At 50.3% G+C, this 19315-nt stretch overlaps 2 long non-coding RNA genes across 4 annotated transcripts; one reads left to right on the top strand and one right to left on the bottom strand.

Moving 5' to 3' along the window:
• Positions 1 to 4787: 4787 nt before the first annotated feature.
• On the bottom strand, positions 4788 to 6511 carry LOC144286177 (uncharacterized). Its single transcript, XR_013354254.1, has 4 exons — positions 6156 to 6511; positions 5775 to 6070; positions 5471 to 5630; positions 4788 to 5216 (listed from the first exon to the last, which is right to left on the bottom strand). It is a non-coding gene; the product is annotated as an uncharacterized LOC144286177 (long non-coding RNA).
• A 128-nt stretch (positions 6512 to 6639) lies between these two features.
• LOC144286178 (uncharacterized) lies at positions 6640 to 19062 on the top strand. 3 transcript variants are annotated; one of them, XR_013354257.1, is made up of 5 exons: positions 6640 to 6848; positions 15224 to 15350; positions 16385 to 16578; positions 16922 to 17152; positions 17474 to 19062. It is a non-coding gene; the product is annotated as an uncharacterized LOC144286178 (long non-coding RNA). The 3 variants fall into 3 exon arrangements; XR_013354255.1 differs by lacking the exon at positions 6640 to 6848 and adding an exon at positions 8973 to 13335; XR_013354256.1 differs by lacking the exon at positions 6640 to 6848 and adding an exon at positions 13352 to 13732.
• The last annotated feature ends 253 nt before the right edge of the window (positions 19063 to 19315 follow it).

Genomic DNA, 19315 nt, shown 5'->3' with positions numbered 1-19315 from the left:
CTCCACACTGTGGCCTGGGCAGATGCTCTGTGCTTCCCTCCCCTCTAGACTTTCCCCACAGAGGCCTCCCTGCCTCTGACTGCTCCCCTGCCTGGTCCAGGCATAATCTCCTCAAGCATGCCTCCAGTCTGGGTCCCCCACCAGCCTTTCCCACGACTCCCTGGGGCTGCTCAGTGGAGTGCAGACACCCTCTCTGCCTGTCAAGGCTTTTCCCCATGAGGTGAGAGCCTTCCTGAAGCAGCCTACATCTCATTGTCAGGAAGAGAGAACGAGACTCCAGAAGGAGCGGGGCGGGGCGGGGGGGCACCTCTCACAGTCCTGAGTGAAGGCAGCCAGAGGAGTTGGGGCTCAGGAATTCAAGAAAGGAAGGAGGAGGGGACACAATCAGTCTGGGCCCAGAACTGAACAAACGTGTCCTGTCCCCAGCCGGGAACCTTCCCAGGTTCTGTTCACTGTCTTCCACTCTCAGGCATTAAATGGAGTGGCAAGGAGGAGGGCAGAGTCCGGTGCAGCCAGCTGTGGCGAGCAACAGCTGGATACACACCCCAGGATGCACGGTCCCACGCCCTCTGCCAGGGCCCAGCAGTTGGAGAGGCAGGGGGGCCAGTGGGGCCACTCCTGAGGCTGGGGGCAGAGGGGGGCAGGAAGGGGAAGCCTGGTGAGCATTCAGCCAGCCCCAGAGCCCAAGCCTCCTCCAGGAGGCCACCGGGACTTAAGCAATGACATTCTGACTGGTGGGTGACTTTGGAGTTTCTGTAGGGGCAGCTCAGATGAAAGGCAGCCTCATCCCCACTGTCCATCTCTGGGGGGTAGGCTGCAGTGTGGCCGCAGGAGGGCGGGTATGTGTGCGTGGGATAGGACAGGCCCTGGGAAAAGGGACGCCTGGGTGACTCAGTGGTTGAGCATCTGCCTTTGGCTCAGGGTATAATCCCAGATTCCAGGGATCGTGTCCCACATCAGGCTCCTTGCATGAAACCTGCTTCTCCTCCCTCTGCCTATGTCTCTGCCTCTCTTTCTGTGTTTCTCATGAACAAATTTTTTAAAAATAAGAAAAAAAATAAAGGAAACGGTGGGGAGGATAATCATTAAGAATAAGCCAGGTTGAAATAGCAAAAACCTGGAAACAAGCAAAGAATGAATATATAAATTGTGATGTAGCCATACACATGCATAGAATACCACACATGCTTTAAAAAGGATGTATCAACATGAGTGACTCTCACTAGATAATGTTCAGTTTTAAAAAATGAAGTCACAAAAGAATTCAGAAGGTATGATTCCCTTTATACACAGTTCAAAAATATACGAAATCAAATGATAATTTGTTTAACTTGTCCATATGTGACAGAACTATAAAGAATATAAGAACAAAATTAAGGAAATTGGTTACTAGTGGTGAAAAGGGAAAATATGGTGTAGCAGCTGGAAATATGTATTATTATTAAACCAGACGTGAGTACAAGGTTACTGTATTATTACTATTCACACAGCATATGTATATTACTTGAATTTTTGTACATATATATTTCATTTTTAAAACAGAAGTTACGGCAGCCTGGGTGGCTCAGCGATTTGGCGCCGCCTTCAGCCCGGGGCCTGATCCTGGAGACCCGGGATCGAGTCCCATGTCGGACTCCCTGCATGGGGCCTGTTTCTCCCTCTGCCTGTGTCTCTGCCTCTCTCTCTGTGTGTCTCTCATGATTAAATAAATAAAATCTTAAAAAAAAACAGAAGTTAAAGCTTTAAAATGTGTACCAAAAACATCATAAACATTAAAAGGCAAAGGACCAAGTTAAAAAAAAAAAAAAAGAAGAAGAACCAGGGTGGGCTCCATGACCCTTGTTCCCTATCCCCAGCAGTTCTCTGCCCAAATCCCTCTGAAGAGTTAAAGGAATCCAGGGAGAGAGAGGATGTTGTCAAGCACTTGTTCGCTCACATTCTCTGAGAACTGACACCAGGAAACCAGAACACAAGGGCACCTGGATGGCACAGTCTATTAGATGTCTGACTCGGTTTGGGCTCAGGTCATGCATGATATCAGGGTCGTGAGATCAAGCCTTGCTAAGCATGGGGCCTGCTTGAGATGCTCCCTCTCCTTCTGCACCTCCCCCTGTTCATGATCTCTCTCTCTCTTAAATAAATAAATAAATTTTTAAAAAAGCAAAAAGGAATACAGGCCTTGCTTTCATGGACCTTACAGTCTAATGGAAGAAACTGACAGAAGGCAAGTTTCCGGACAATTCCCAGTCCATGTTGCAAGGGCTGGGAGAGTCATGTGCAGAAGTTTGCATGGACAAGTGGGCACCTAACTTGGTGGGGATCTGCAAAAGCTCCCTGGAGAAAGCAACACCAAACTGAGACCTAAAGGATGAGGAGGAGCTGGCCACAGAAGGAACCAGGGCAAGGAGGAATGTTCCCCACAGAGATTGGCACTTACAAAGGCCCAGGGCACCTGGAGAGACTAGGAAGTAAGGCTGGAGTGGTGGGTGGAGCCAGATCACAGGGGAATTAAGACATTGAAGCTTCATTTGGAAAACCTTGGAGAGCCTGGAAGGTTTGAGCAGAGGAGGGACAAGCTCAAGTCTGTATTTGAAGAAGACCACTCTGATTGCAACCAGACTGGAGACAGGGAGGCCAGTAGGAGGCTGTTACAGTAGTCTTGGAGGGCAGCCCTGGTGCCCCGATCTAAAAAAATAATGGGGGATCCCAGGTGGCTCAGTGATTTGGTGCCTGACTTTGGCCCAGGGCGTGATCCTGGAGACCCAGGATCGAGTCCCACATCAGGCTCCCGGCATGGAACCTGCTTCTCCCTCTGCCTGTGTTTCTGCCTCTCTCTCTCTCTCTCTGTCTTTCATGAATGAATAAATAAATTTTTTAAAAAATCTTTAAAATAAATAAATAAATAAACAAGTAAATAAATAATTAATTTAAAAATGTGGAAGATGCGATGCAGAATTAACAGGACTTGGGAATGACTAGGTGGGGGGAGGCAATAGGAAGTGCCAAGGGGGGCAGTCAGGTGTCTGCTTGGCTGAGTCATGGCTATAGAGCTGGTCACCACATACAGGACAGCAGGGCATGTGCAGGGTTGACGGATGGGGATGGAGCAGACTGGGTTTAACTTCGGTCCTCCAAACATTATATGGTTTCATTCATTCGGGGAATATAAAAAATAGTGAAAGGGATGAAAGGGGAAAGGAGAGAGAATGAGTGGGAAATATCAGAGAGGGTGACAAAACATGAGAGACTCCTAACTCTGGGAAATGAACAAGGGGTAGTGGAAGGGGAGGTGGGCAGGGGGATGGGGTGACTGATGACAGGTACTGAGGGGGGACTTGACGGGTATGAGCACTAGGTGTTATACTATATGTTGGCAAATCGAACTCCAATAAAAATATACAAAAAATAAAAATAAAAGTAATATTTTTAACTATTAAAAAAAATACAACCTTCGGTCCTGGAGAATGGGAGGTGCCAACTCCCCCTGCTGTGTCTATCCCCAGTGCTTCTTTGCTGCCCCGTGTTCCAAGCATCAGGCCCAGGTTTGAGCATTGGTTCACCAAACATCATCCACACGGCAGTAGGGAAGACGCACAAATAGAGAGCTAGCAGATTCTTGCCCTGGGGGGCCTTCCAGTCAGCTGGAGAGGTGGGCCACATGCACAACAATGGCAGCTACACAGGCCTGATCGGTCCAAGTCACAACTTTATTGCTTTTGACCAAGGCTGTTTGTGAGGCCGATAAATGATTAAGGGGCCACAAAGGGGGTGCCGATGCTAATTGCCTCAGGAGGCCAGAGGACAGGGAGATCCCTCCTCTTAGGGCCTTGAGAATGTTAGTCCTCAGAGCCAGGGGACTGGGTTTAAAGTCCCAGCTGTACCCTAACACGGGTGACGTTGGCCAAAGGTCTGTACCGCTCTAGGCCTCTGTTTCCTTGTCTGTAAAGTGAGACCAAGGAAAAGGCTCCGCCTCTCTCTCTCCCAGGCCAGTGTGGGAGTAACAGAGCAAATAGACCCAAACCGTCTCCAAGAGTAAGTGTCACGCCTTGCAAGGCGTTCACGTCCACTGCGCCTTGGTCATAGGATTTGTTCTAGGGGCTCGTGCTTTTGAAATCAGACGACCAGGGTTCAACTTCGGGTTCTCCCATTTTCTGGCCAGGCGCCTTTAGGCAAGGGACAGAACGGCCCGGGCCTCGGTATCTGTGAAACGGGGGGGGGGGGGGGGGGGGGGGGGGGGGGGGGGGGGATGCTCCTGCCCACAGCATGAAAGATCGCTGTCTGTGCCCAACAAGGGCCCCTGTCCCATTGCTGTGGGGGTGGCCCCAAATCACGGGAACAAGTTCACCCCAGCCCCAGATGCCCAAGGGCCCTGGCCATTCTTAAACGTAAATCTTCCCAGCCTCACAAGGGATCCTCATTGCCCCTGCCCCTGGCCATCCTGAAGCTGCCCTGTGGGGGAGGGGGCCCCAAGTCCCCAGCCACTCGGGCCCAGATAACACACACACCGGTGGGGACCCTGGCCTACGGAAGCTTCCCAGATAAACACCGCCTGCCCCAGATAACCGAGGCCTATCAGCCTGTCATCTTGTTCTCTAAAACCACGTTGCTGGTGATAAAGGGATTGTGTGGGCCAGCATCTGCCCGGCCCAGGTGGGAGCTTCTCGCAAGTTTCTTCCACACCACCCGCCCCCACTCTTATTAACGACAAATGTTTGGCCCCTTCCGGAACAAACCAGTCCTCTGGCAGCCAGTCTCCCTGCTCGGCTTCCCCTCCCTCTGTCTCATCCCTTTGCAAGAGGGCCATTTGTCCCCTTTGTTGGACTCCCACAGGAAGAGACTAAGGTGGCTGAGACAGGATTAGGCAGCGGCAGGGAGGCAAGCTCTGTTTGGGTGTCTGTGTGGTTCTAAAGGCATGGAGTGGGTGCCGTGAGTATGAAGACACCTGTACCGACCAGCCTTTATTGAGTGCTCAGCATGTATTAGGTATGGCTTATTTGATCCAAGGGGAAAGGCCTACTGTCCCCTTTGCTTGCATTTCACAAATAGGCTAACTGAGCCTTAGAAGGTCCATGAAACAACTGCTATGTAAAGCTGGAATCGAAGACCAGGTCTGAAGGCTCCAGATCCTGTGCTCTTGCCCTCTATAGCCTCTTCTGAAGTCTTCCTCTGCATCTGTCTATTTCTGGGGCTCGGAGAGGAGACAGGTGGCTGCTCTCCTAGGCACAAACAGAAAAGTCTGAACCACAACTGGAATCTAGCTTTGGGCCCGGGTTACCTGGGCCGAGCAGAGTCTCTCTGCCCCTCCAACCCTAGGGTCTTCTGGTCTTGGGGCTGAAATGGCCTCAAGGTCATCCAGAGCAAGGTTTTCATGGGGAGGTGGGAGCAAAGCAAAGAGGTGTGACATGCCCAGGATCATCCAGCTAGCCAGTGCTCAGCTTGATGGCTTTGGCTTTGTGTGGGCCTAACTCACCAGAGAGAGGGAATGAGTCACAAGAGGCTACGTAAGTGGTTAAAGTAGAGCTGGGAATCCAGTGAATCTGGAGCAAAGGACTCTTTCCACGGTCCCGTGTTAGATGCTCACTACCAGGTCCAAAGACTCACATACAACATCGCCACAGACCCTCAAGAACCTAGAGAATCAGAAGCACAAGTCAGGGGCCACCTCGATGGGCACAAGCCTCACACACACTTCCAAGTGTACATGTTCATACTGACATTCCCTGACACAGTGTGGGACCCACTGTCCACCTCCCCCTGCCCAGGGATGACCCTACCTGACTGGTCTTCACTCCACTCCACCTTGCCCCCCATCCCTGCCAACACCCCCACATCCAGAACGGCACCAAGCCAGGGAGTGCCATGCTGCGCTTAGAAAGGGCACTGAATTTTTCATTCTTAAATGCTGGAATGCTCTTGTCTTCCAGCTTCGCCCAGACCCCTGGGTGGAGATGGATGGGGGCGCGGAACACAGTTATCAGAAAGATTAAGCCGAGACTTGTCATTTTTTTATATCGTGGAGCAGTCAGCCCTCCGAGTGATGTCCTCCACTCCGCCAGGATGAGTCCAGAACCTTTAGTGCCAGTAGTAAAAAAGACTATAAAAAACACCATCGGAGAAAGGGTAATGATGAAATTTAACTGCTCCCGATCACACACCTGGGGTCTGCTCGCCGCAGAACCAGGGGTTTGGCCACATCAGCCTTTACTGCCGTGTCCTTGTCACGGGGTTTAAGGTCCTTCCACTGAACCAGAACGTTGTGTCCACTGCTGAGACCCTGGGGCCCCCCAGTCCCACCCTGCGCTGCCTGGCCAGGAGCAGAGAGAGGGAGGTGGCGGGGCGCACCCGGTCCTGGGAGGCCTGGGGGTCCATAGACCTGGCCAGCGAGGCCCAAGGAGCCAGAGCCTTGGGGTGGTGCAGGAGCTTCAGCCACAGCTGTTGCTGAGAACTGGGAGGCCAGGCTATGGCTAGCTCAGATCTTATTCCCTTCCTTGCTTCTTCCACTCACACTCCTCCTCTGTCTCACCTTTATGTGCCAGGAACTGTGTCACCTACGGAATGGCTACCAGGGTCCTCCGTGGCCCTTATGACATGGTACTCTGCTTACGCCATCTCCAGCCACCCCACCCCCTTGCCCTGCAATCGCATGCCACACTGCCCCTTTACCTCTCCTAATGCTCTCTCCTAGCCATATTGAAATCCTTCCAAATAATTGGCTCTCTCCAGCCTCTGGGCTTTCACACGTGCCGTTCCCTCAGCCTGGGACATCCCCAGGCTAACTCCTTACTCATCAGTATGTCTCAGCCATAACTTCCTCCAGGAAGCCCTCCCTGCCATTCTCCAGGTCCGAGGTAGGCTTTCTTGCTAAGTGCTCCCTTGGCTCCCTGCATTTCCTCTTCAAGATAGGCAGCCTCACAGTGTATTTGTGATTGCTCGTTTAATTATAAGGTCTGTGAAGGCCCTCATCGAGGACACTCTTCTGGGTCTGGGGATTTCGTGGTAAACAAAATAGACAAAATCCCTGGCCTATATGAAGCTCCTGTTCCATTGGGTGGGGAGTACAGCAGGACTGTCTATCTTGTTCAACCTTCATGGACATTCACTATAGGCATGGGTTAGGTTTAAGTCTCAAAAGGCCTTTGAGGTAGATGGTATTATCCTGATTACAACCAAGAGCCCTCAGGTCCTCCAGGTAGGGGACGCAGGACCACAGCTTAAACCCAGGACTGATGGGCACCTGACCTGTGAGATCTCCACAAGCTGCCTCCTCCTTGCTCACCTCACAGGCCTCAATGCTTCCTTGCTTGTTCTTAGCATGCCAGGCATGCCCTTGCCTCTGAGCCTTTGTACATACTGTTCCCTCTGCCTAGAATACTCTTCCTGCTGATTGCCTTAGGCTCACCCCTTCACCTCCTTCAAGTCTTTGTTCAGATGTCATTTTCTCACTAAAGCCTTCCCCAATACAACTGCTCACGTGTACACACACACACACGCACACATACACACTCCTATGCCCCATCTCCCATACTCTCTATTTTACTTATGCTGTAAATATCCTTCCTAGAGTGTTAGTTCCTGAGGGCAGTGATTTTGCCAGTTCTGTTCATTGTCATAGGTCCAGTGCCTATAGTTAGGTGCTCAGTAAAAATTTGCTTGATGGATGGATGGGTGGATGAACGGATGGATACGAGACAGGCAGAGCTGAATTAAGGCCGAGTACCTGCCCCAAAAAGTCTCAAAGTCCAGCCACAGGAGAGGGACTTTGTCATCTGAGAGTGAGGCATGTTCTACACACATGTAGTAGTGTGTAAGAGAAAACAGCATCCCCAACACCTGTCCCCTCCCCAACTCAGGACACAGACCTCTGGTGCAATTCCCTCTTTCTCTGAACATCCAGGCTGTTGGTCTGTTGGCAGCGAGTGCCACAGTAGGCCCTAGTGAGGGCCAACTGGGAGGGGACTATGTGAGCTGGACCCTGGCACAGTCTCCCACTGGTTCCAGAGCATCTCTGGGGCAGCTGGGGAGAGGGGAAGGGCAGTGAAAGCATAGGGTAGGGGAGCCCTGCCCACCTGCCCACCCCAGCCCTCTGATGGCAGCAGCTCTTATGAACAGAGCCTACAGGGAGGCCTGGGTGGCCCAACAGTTGAGCATCTGCCTTTGGCTCAGGGCATAATCCCGAGGTCCTGGGGTCGAGTCCCATATCAGGCTCCTTGCAGGGAGCCTACTTCTCCCTCTGCCTATGTCTCTGCCTTTCTTTCCATGTCTCTCATGAATAAATAAAAAATAAAATCTTAAAAAACACCACAAAAAATCCCAGAGCCTGCAAAGGCCCACTGCCCAGGAGTCAGAAGGCTCATGGCCCGCTCAAGATCTCACCCCTGAGCCACCAAGAGCCTTTGAGCAAGTCTCCTTCCCTCCCTGAGCCCCAGTGCTTCCTCTCCTATAAAATGAGATGATTTGAACACACAAATCACTCCAAGCCTTTCAAATATGAGCATCCCTTTCAAAATGTTTTTATTGAAGCATCTTGTCCATACGGAAAAGGACACACATCATATTCAATGATTTTTCACAAAGTAAGCATGTTCATATGACCAGCACCCTGACCAAGAAATAAAACATTATCAGCTCTCTCCAGAAGCAACCATGGGGGATTCTTCTCAGTTCTTGTCTTCCCCCCAAAGGTAAAGAGTCTCCTAATTTTTAACATTTAACACTGTAGGTTAAATTTTACCTGTTTGTTTTTTTTTTAACCTCAAGTATCCCCTTTTGACCTCTACAAAATGCTCTTTTGATTTCAAAAGTATGCGCGGTAGCCAGTCTCCAAGATTACCCCCAATGGTGCTGGTTTGCTGGTATTCACTCTTGTGTGGTCCCCTCCCACACCGAATCAGGGGGTTCTTTGCAACCAGTACAGAATAGCAGAGGTGACAGCGTATGGCTTCTGAGGCTAGGTCATAAAGAGCATTGTGGCTTCTGCCTTGCTCCACTGGATCACTAGCTCAGGGAAAGCTAGCTGCCATGTTGTGAGCCATCTTGTAGAGAGCTCCACGTGAGAGGAACCGAGGCCTCCCCCCCACGGCCAACAGCCATGTGCCAGCTGTATGAGTCCGCCATCTTGGAAACAGGTCTTCCAACTCCAGTGAAGCCTTCAGATGACTGCTGGCCAGACCAACATATGATTGTAGTCTCATGAGAGACCCTAAGCCAGAACCGCTAGCCAAGCCTCTCCTGAGTTCCTGACCCATAGAAACTGTGAAAGATCCTGAAAGCTTGTTATTATTTTAAGCTACTAATCTGGGGGAAAATTTGTTCACAGTACTAGACAAGTAATGTGGTATTCATTAAGCAAATATCCAATGAGCCGAACCTCCTGGGCTTTCAATAACAGGAATCCTTTTAAAACTTACCTCAATGCTATCGACTCACATTTGAAAAAAGGGCCTTCATTATGGTGCATGACAAAGACTTGGTTTAGGCTAGGAACCGCCATGACTTCAAGGTCCCTCCATGATCTGAGGACTGTAGGACGGGGCTTTGGTAGGGAGCTGCTGCTAACTCGGTTTCCACAGCCCTTTTCCTAGACAATTCTAGGATCAGAGACTTTCAGGAACCCATCTCCTGGTCCTCGCTTCCTCCATATTGTTGGACAACCGAACATGTTAGTGAGGAACCCAGCTTGGGGGTGAGCAGACCTGTGTTCATCCAGATCCTAGCCACTCTTCCAAAATCCTGTGTGACCTCAAAGGAGTAGCTGTACTTCTCCGAATCCCAGTATTCCTCAGCAGAAAACTCAGAGACCAGGTGCCTAGCTCATAGGTTGTTGCCTAGAACAGAAATCACATGCCTTGTCACTGCCACCTGGGAAAGACTCAAGGGGCACAGCCAGTGGTCAGACCATAGCCTGACCAATGCTCCCAGGGATGTCGGGGAGGGATGCCCCCCTCTCACCCAGGCCATCCCATATGCTGCTGCGGCACATTCTCCTGGCACATCCGTGCCCAGATGGCAAGGTAGAAGGGCCAGGTGGGCATATGACCTCCTGATAGAACTTGGCTGGAGACGGGTCTGCTTCCTCTCCCTCGTTACTGTCGCCCAGGGGCCCGCGCCCTCCTTAGCAGAGTCCTGGGTAACGAAGGCCACAGCCTATTAATTGCGGTGACAGTGATAAAAGAAGGAGGGAGGCCGCTATTTGTCTTGCCCGGAACCTCTCGCATCATTCCAAGATGAATGAAAACTCATTTTCTGCTTTGATTCGGTCTAATTTCTCCAGGCCCCATGGGCCTCTTGGATGGGGGAAGGGACCCACAATCTCCTGCTGAGAAGGCATTGAGGCGAGGGGGAGGAGGGGTCAGAGGTCACGAGGGAGGAGGACAGGCTTTGCTAGGGAACCAAAAGCTGCTAGCGGACAGTGGTTGGAGCATTCATTCATTAAGCATGGGCTAGCTGATCAGATTCTTCGAAAACTAATCCTGTGGAGGGGGGAATCTGCTTTACCCGTTGTGTGGGTGAGGCAGGTGGTGGCAGAGAGGATGTGTCTTGCACGAGGTCACATAGCTGTGAGGGCCACAACAGGGTATTCCGCAGGGAGGGTCCATCCAGAGCCATCCAGCTCCAATCACTCAGCACATTGCCTCCCACCTGGATGAATGGCTTCATCAGCAAGGAAGCCCCGTGGAGGGGTAATGGCCATCCAGGTGAGGGAGCTACCACCCCACCCATCCATTCCCCCCCCACCCAGGGGACAAGGAGAAGAGAGGAAGGGAGCTAGAGGGAGGGTGGACTTTTTTCTCCATCAAGGAGGAAAGACTGGCTAAGAGCCTTGTTGGAATAGCCATTTTCTCCTTTGGAAGACAGAACCAACAGTGTCTGCGTCCTGGGACCACAGGATGGCAGGAGGGTGGTGATGAGCATGTGTGGGAAGGTGCTTCACACCTAGTACTTCTCTCTGTTTATGGAAAGGCAGAGGGAGTCAGGAGCCCTCAGCATTTTGGGCTGTGTTATCCCAGACTGGTTAACCATGAGTCCAGGGGTCGCCTGCCTGTGAGTCTCTGCACCTGCCCTGGCTGGTCACTTACTGGGTCACCGGGATCCCCAGCGATGATTGAGAGGTTCCATGAAGCTCGGAGTAGAGGGGCCTGAGCCCCATGACCTGTCTGCTAAGGTGGCCTCAGAGCCCTAGAGAGCTGCATGGGCTTTGAAGGAGGTGGGAGGTACCTCCTGGTCTGGTTCACAGTAGAAACCCAGCAAAGTGGGTTGAGTGTATTTCATATGATATCCTCCCAGGGCTTCAGGGCAGAAGGTGGAAGGGTTGCAATGAGGAGGGAGTTTTAGGCGGTGTGATACATGAGTAAGAATGCAGGCTTTGCAGTCAGAGGTCTGGTGTGAATGCCGGCTCTGCTACTGACTGCTGTGTGACCTTGGGCAAGTTGCTTTGCCTCTCTGGACCTCATTTCCCCTATCTATAAATTGTAGTATCTATAATAATGGTGTGTCCCTCATATGATTATCAGTTAGCTTATGTAAAGTAGTGGTGGATACAGGTCAGAGTCTGGGTCTGCACCGAGAGGCAGCGGCCAGAAAAGGCTGGTCTGGCATCAGGATGTGTGTGAGAAGTGAGGCAGCTGACTCCACCCGTGCCCCAAGGAGCCCTCCCACCTGGCCCACATCTGAAATGCAAATGGCCTTCCTTTCCCCATGGCTCCAGCTCCACTTAGAACTGAGGAACAGAGGCGTCCAGGGAAGATGCATTCCTGCCTTGGCAGAGTGCCTGTAGCCTGGCTTTGTCTTGAAGGGTCTGCAGGCGGAGCCCTTAGACCAGGGTCCCTTTCCGGCAGTCTGGGAAAGAGGAAGCAAGGCCCATTAGAACTGCCTAGCCTGGCATTCAAGGCCTTCACAGCTTGGTCCCACCTTCTCTCTGTGCTCCTGTAAGATGTCTCTGCTCCCACCTCTTCCCATGCCCCTCTGAGTCTTAGCTCTGCCTCCCACTAGCCATGAGGTGTGTGCTGTTGATCGTCTCTTTCTACAGACAGGACAGAAACTCAGAGAGGCTCATAGCAGGCGGCAGAGCTGGGATGCACGACCATGTCTTGCTCACTCCAGAGCCCAGCTCTCAACCATTGCCCTGCAAAATATATAGGAGAAATGAAGTCAGAGAGTCAGGAACTGTAATAAAGGTATAAAAGGAGCTTCTACAGGGCATTCATTTACTGATACTTACCAAGCACCTACGAGGTACTAGGCACTCAGAGATAAGAATGATGATGAGAATAACACCAGTGATAATAATAATGTTAATGACAGCAGTAATGTGAAAACAATTGCTAACATGTCCTGAGCTCCTTCTACATACTTGGCACGGAGCTAGGTGTTTTGTATGCAGAGCTCTAGTCCTTATAGTAGTCTTTAGACAGTTACTATTATTGTCACCACATTATAGATGAGTCAGCTGAGGCTCAGAGTGGCAAATGTCACCCCAATTTCATGTACCTGAGTGAGAATTCGAACCCTGGCCTGACTTTGAATAACCATAATGACAATGGTGATAGGTGTCTAGCACATGTTGAGTGTTTTATCTACCAAATGGTTTGCTAAGCTTTCAAGCAACATCAGCTTGGGGAGAAGTGACAAGTTGTAGACCCCTTAAGCTGATTCATTCACCTGTTTCCAAGCTTATCGGAAACAGAAGGCCTGGCCTCAGCCTCTTCCGGGATCGTTGTGGGCCACCTGAGGGTTAGGTGGGCCTGGGTTCAAATCCTAGTCCCATCACTACTGTGGGACTTGGACATGTTGCTGTGTCCTCATCTGTAGGATGAGAAAATACTACCCAAATCACAGGACTGTTGTGAACATTTGGAACGTACCTTATTGGGTGGGATTTTTTTTCTTCCACCAAATTTGCAGGTGAGGACATAGCAGAGACACTTAGGGCTTCAGGTCAAGGGAGAATCTGAGACTTAGAGAAGCAAGAGAGGGGAAAGGGAGGGAAGAGAAGGGAAAGAAGGAAACCAGGAAGAGTAGGAAATTGGGGTAAGATAGGAAAAAAAAAAAAAACAGAACCAAAAGATTGAGACACTAAGGAACCCAACAAATATGAAGATGAAGACAAAACACAGGAAGAATGAGAAAGAGGAAGCAGGAAAGATGCTGCCACGGAGAAAATGGGTCGGAAATGAAGGGTCCCTCAAGCAGCTGGGCAAGGACAGAGACAATGCTCACCCCCCTCGGCCCCCAGCTGAGCAAGGCTTTCAGCCCAGCTCTGCTGCTGAGAACGAAAAGCCTCTTCTCCCACATTCGAATGAATTTGATATTCAATCAATGAAGATTAACTCGCCCAAGGTAAGGGGGTTTTTACATCCGTAAGGAAGTCAAATACGATTATGCAGATGAGAAAATTATCCTGAGATGAAGAGCGGCTCATATATGATAATTCTGTGCAAGGGGGACTCCCACGCTGATTAGCATATCTTCAAGACCAGACCAAGATGGAGAAGGCGAGGACCCTGCAATGGGCACTTCGGGATGGGCTGACCAGGAGTCCCGCTGGGAGAAGTTGGGCCGAGGTGTCTGCTTCCTGATGGCCTTTTCTGGAAGAGATTTTGCCAGTGATGCTTTGGTCAGTGAAGACCTTAATGAGAGCCTTGATTCTGCTGTGTCCATTGCAACTCCCTGAACCTCAGCTGGCTCTTCTCTCAAATGAGAGAGTGCTCCAGGGCAGGGCTTCTCAAACTTCAAGGTGAGTTCGAATCACCTGGAGATCCTCTTAAGCTGCGGATTCTGATTCCGTGGGTCTGGGGTGAGGTCCTAATGGCTGACCAGCTCCCAGGTGATGCTGATCCTGCTGGGCCACAGGCCACACTTTAGAGGGCCTGGCTCAGTGGTTCCAGCGATGATTCTAATGTGTAGACAGGGTTGAGAATCTCTGGTCTGAATGATGCCTGGGGTCTTGAGAAGTCCGTGGAGCCGTTCCAAGTCTCCAGGGCACTTAGAAGCCACAGACTTGGGCCGGGGCCAAGGTGGGCACCATGAAAGTGGTGCAGAAGGACAGAAGATGCTGTGAGTAACCCAAAGTGGGAATGGCCTGAGGACACTGCTCTGGGACAGCTGGGGAGCCTCACTGGTAACTGCTGAAAACAGCTCTGCCTTTATCAAAACCCTATATATAAACTCTCCCAGCCCTTAGGTAGAGAGATTATCATTTCCATCTGACACATAGGAAGTTAGGTTCAGAGAGGTGATGTGACTTTTCTGAAGTTGAGTCAAGATGCAAAGCCAGCTTGTGCTGACCCCCAGGATCCAGGCTCTCTGCCTAACCATTGTGCCCGCCCCCTGAGTGACCTCACCCAAGAAAGCTAATGGCCAGACCCTGGTTCCTAATGCCTGATCAAGCCAGGGAGTCCCTCCTTGCCGAACTAGGCTGACCTCACATGGTGGAGAGGAGGGGACAAGGGCTTGGGAGCCATGCAGCCCTGGGTTCGGATCCTATTTCATCAACTCTGTGACCCCGGGCAAGTCCTATTCCTACTCTGAGTATGAGACAGGCTCCTCTGGCCAAATAGGGAGGAGAAGACCAACTTCCAGGGTTTCCAAGAGAAGGAGATGAGGTCAGGTACCACACGTTTGGCCTGGAGTTCAAACAGGGTAAATTTTCCCCTTAGGAGGGGATGGAGGTTGGCTGAGCCAAGGCTCAGAGATTCTAGAACTTGTGACTCTTTACTCTCACCTTCAGGAGCCCAAAGCCCTGGCCAAGCGACCATAGGCCCCACCTCCACTTTGTCCGTGTGACACAAATGCCAATATTAACCCAGTTCTTCCCATGTGTCAGGACCTGACCCTGGTCAGTCTGGGCCAAGTCTAGGCCTAGAACCACAATACAGATGGCTGGGACTGGACCCTCTGACCCTGGACCCCAGCAGGGCAGATCTCTGCCCTCTCCAAGAAGATTTGGGTGTGGCCCCCAGTACCCTTCCCATAGCGGGTGCCCCATTATCTGTTGGTGAGCATGGGCAGGGCCCTTGAATTTCCCTCTGGAAAGGGAGGCAGTGGACCTAGGAAACTTCCAGCACCAGGTAGCCTTACTTTGCCCTCCCAGGAATTTGCCTTGGATTGTACCTTACATGGGACCCAAATGGGGCTGAAATCTAGCACCTGATCTATTCACCAACCAGGAGTGGGGGGTGTTCCCCCAGTCCTCACCCTATGTTTCCATCTCCATATTTCTTCCCAGGATCTCCCCCGGCCAGCCAAGCTGAGCAAGGATTGGTGTGGGGAGAGGCAGAGAGAGAGGAAAGGGAAGGGAGTCTGCATAGGTAGAAGCTAGAAGCTGCCTGCTGTGTTCACGCTCTTGTGTCTCTGTGAGTGTGCTTCTCTGTTTATGTGTCTCCTGTGCGTGTGTGTCTGGGTACCTGTGTATGCGTGTCAGTGTATCACTGTGACTTTGTGCCTGTGTGTGTTGTTGATGTCTGTTTATGCCTCCCTGTCTCTGATGTATGAGTTTGGGTGTGTGTATGTGAATCAGGGGGGTGCTCTGTGTCCATGTGTGTCTGAATGTGAGTGAATAGTGTATGTGTATGTGTTTGTGCATTTCAATGTGTGTCCATATGTATGAGTGTAAGTGTGTGTGTCTGCATGGGTGCACATCAGTGTGGTGTGAAGATCTGAAGGTGTGTCCAAGTGGATGTGTGTTAGTGTGGAGGAAAAATATCTGACTGGGGTGAATCAGCATGTGTGTCTGTGTGTGCATCTGTTTGGGTGTGTATCAAGACATATGGGTGTAGGTGTCTGGGTGCATATCAGTGTGCATGGTTTTAAGTATCTGTGTGTGTTTGGGTAGGCGTGTATCAGTGTGTGGGAGGGTATGAATATTTGGGTGTGTGTTTGGGTAGAGTTATCAGCTTGAAGGCTGTGTGTGTGCATATCACCAAGTATGTCTGCTTATCAGTTAATGTGGAGTAGGGTATATGAGTGTTTGTGTGTGTGTGTGTGTTTGGGTGGTTTGCAGCAGTGTGTGTATGGTGGGACGTATATCTTATGTGAGCCTGGGCGAGTGTTTAGCAGTGTGCAGGATATGTGTACTCGTGCGGGTCTATGGACCTATATCAGTATCTGTGGTGTGTGTCTATCTCGGTATGGACTCAATGAGTGTGTTTCCAGGGTGTGGGGAGTGTGTATATCTGTGCATGAGTCACCATAAGAGTGTCAGCTCGTCAGCATCTGGAATGGGGTGTGTGTCTCTGCATCTGAGCAGGGGTGCATCAGTGCGTGTGAGTAGGAGTGTCTGCGCGCGTCTGTGTATCTGTGTATCCGTGCGGGTCTCTACCTCTCCAGCTTGGCTGGGCCCCGGCACTGTAAATCCATCAACTCCACATGATTTTGTCAATTCTGACAGCGAACTTCGACATGACGACAAATCTGGCCCCAGAGGATATTAAGCAAAGACACATGAGCCTATAATTTTCTGCTTCCACGTGTGAGATGCTATAATAATCAAAAGAAAATGAGTCTCTAACTACCCCAGCTCTTTGTGCTGCTGCCTTCCTGCCGGCTGCACTAATTGAATCACCCGGCACCACTGTATCAATGGTAACTTGGGTATTGGGGGGTAATCAGGCGTGTGGGGGGGACCAGCTTGGAGAGGTACAGGGCTTTTGTCAAGGTCCCATCTGCCTCATGCACCAAAGCCGCCCACTGCCCGCCCGCATTTGGCTGGACAAGCGAGCAAGCGAGTGAAGGGCAGCGCCTCGCCTGGGGGGAGGGCCTGGGGGGACTGCCTGGGGGAGGGGACACCTGTACCCAGATGCTGTGGCTCGGGCCCCTTGATCCCAGGAGAGAATGGCACAAAAAAATAATAAAAGATCCCGAGTTTGGAAATGGGCCTACCTGGGTTCAATCCTGGCTGAAGGCCCTTATGTCATTTGACCTCTAGGGCTTGCTTTCCTCATGTGGAAGATGGCACAACCGCGTCTACCTCACAAGGGCGTTGCAAGAAGTGAGAAACACAGATTAAGCATCGTGGTTGCCTCAAAGAGAGGAGGCGCTTGGAAGTAGCCGTTACCAAATGTTTACAGCGCTTTACTGTGCCTTGGCTGGCTGTCCCATCACAGCGTGAGCTAGGCCTGCTTATCCCATTCTGTACCTGAAGACACAGCTGTGAGAGGTTAAGCAGTTTGGCCACCTGTGACATGGCTTTCTCTACATATGGTTGCATGTGGTGATTTGAAACAGGATGTGTGTGTGTGTGTGTGTGTGTGTGTGTAGGGGTGTGGGTGTGGGCGTGGTGTGGGTGTGGGTGCATTTCAAAGGGGAGAGGAACAGTTTCTGGGAGCTTCTGGAGGTCCTCCCTCCAACAGTCCTGTGACTCAATAAAAATAAGAGTTGCTCACCCTTATATAGCACTTACCAAGGGCATTTACTGTGCATTAACTCAAGTAACCCTCACTGAGTATACGAGGTACAAACGCAATTATCTGTTTCACAGATGAGACTAAAGCACAGAGAAGCTGAGTAATTCACCCAAGGTCACATGGCTGGCACATGGTGAAAGTGGGCTTCAAGCCTAGGAAGTCAGTCCACAGTCTTTTTTGTCCACCACCAGTTCTTCAAAGATCCAGCTATACCTCCATATCCTTTTTGCCCCTCAAAGTCTTCTATACTGAATCCCTCATTTGTCTCCAAGAAACATCTTGTCTGTCTGCCCATTCCTCTTGAATTGAGCCTCTAGAGAGGAATGGAAATTCCTCCATCCCCAATGCCACTGTGTACCCCCAGTCAAGGTGGGAGATTATTCCGTGTTGCTCTCTACTTGTGCCTCCCTTCCAATTCGTCAGCAGATGTCCAGCAAGCAACTGCCGTGTTCACTGGGCAAATAGCTAAGAGCTATAAAGAGGAAATTATTATAACTCCATCTACGTGTATAGCACTTTACTAGTGTTTGCAAAGCTAAGTGCAGTAGAAAGAGCACAGGCTTTGGAGCCAGACAGATCTGAGTTCTGACTTTGGCACTGTCACTGACTAGCCAGGGGTCCTTGGGCTGTTACTGAACATCTGTGACTCAATTTTCTCAACTAAAAAACTGAAAAAAATTTCCCCAAGATCAGGAACAAAGCAAAGATTTCTGTTTTTTCTGCTCCTATTCCACACTGTCTTGGAGATCCTGGCCAGTGCAATAAGACCAGAAGAAGAAATAAAAGACGTACAGACTGGAAAGGAAAAAGAAAACCCATCTTTATTCACAGACATGATCATCATCACAGAAAACCCAAAGAATCAGCCCTCCCCCACAAAAAAAAAAAAAGCTACTCGAACTAATAAGTCTAGTAAAGTTGATGGATACAAGCTCAACTTACAAAAATGAATTGTATTTCTACATGCTAACAATAAGCAATTGGAAATTGAAGTTAAAATGGGGACGTCAATCCCACCTCACAAGATTGCTGAAAAAAATAAAATGAGGCAAGTTTATCTGGGAGTACCTAGCTCACCTACTTCCTGACAGCTTTATTGAGAGGGGGAGAAAGAAAGAGGCTGGTAGAGAATCCCACCCAATACCCACCCCCTCGTGTCTGTGCCACAGCCACCAGTACGTCCTTAGTAGTTGTGCCAGTTACAAAACTTAGGGCTTTACAAATTTGGGGAGCTAGGGGTGGGGGAGGTGGTTCACCAAAACGGGGCTTTCTACCCCCACAGAGACGTGTTGTCAAGAACACATGATCATTGTCCGTCACATGGGTGCTCAGAGAAAGAACTGAGAGCCACAGCCTGCAGGCACTCTCCCTTCCTCCCTCCACCTATCCTATCCTTCTCAATTTTCTATTATTTCACACCTGTGCTGAGCCCACAGTGTACAATGTAATCTAAAAAAAATCAGCCCAGGTCACACCCAAAAGAAACCCTAGATGCTCCAAGAAAGCACTGATTTGCTATGAAACCTTTACAGAGCTCTCTTGGACAAGCAGCAAAGTGAGGAAGGAAATTGCATGGCACAACAGACAGTGAAATTATCTCAAAATCGAGGCACCTGGCTGCCTCAGTCAGAAAAACATGAGGCTCTTGATCTTGGGGTTGTGAGTTCGAGCCCTACATTGGATGTAGAGATTACAGAAAAATAAAATCTTAAAAAAAAAAAAGCCTCTCTTAAAATTATCTTTCATCTTGTCTTTCCCAAAGTCTAATAGATTACTACACTCTCACACTCCTTTTTTTTTATTTTTTAAGATTTTATTTATTCATAGACACAGAGATAGAGAGGCAGAGACAGAAGCAGGCTCCATGCAGGGAGCCCGAGGTCTCCAGGATCACACCCCAGGCTGCAGGCGGCACC

The sequence above is a fragment of the Canis aureus genome, chromosome 16, assembly GCF_053574225.1.
Source record: "Canis aureus isolate CA01 chromosome 16, VMU_Caureus_v.1.0, whole genome shotgun sequence".
Classification (NCBI taxonomy): Eukaryota; Metazoa; Chordata; class Mammalia; order Carnivora; family Canidae; genus Canis; species Canis aureus.
The sequence above is the reverse complement of the archived record's forward strand: the minus strand, read 5'-3'. Positions and strand labels throughout refer to the sequence as shown.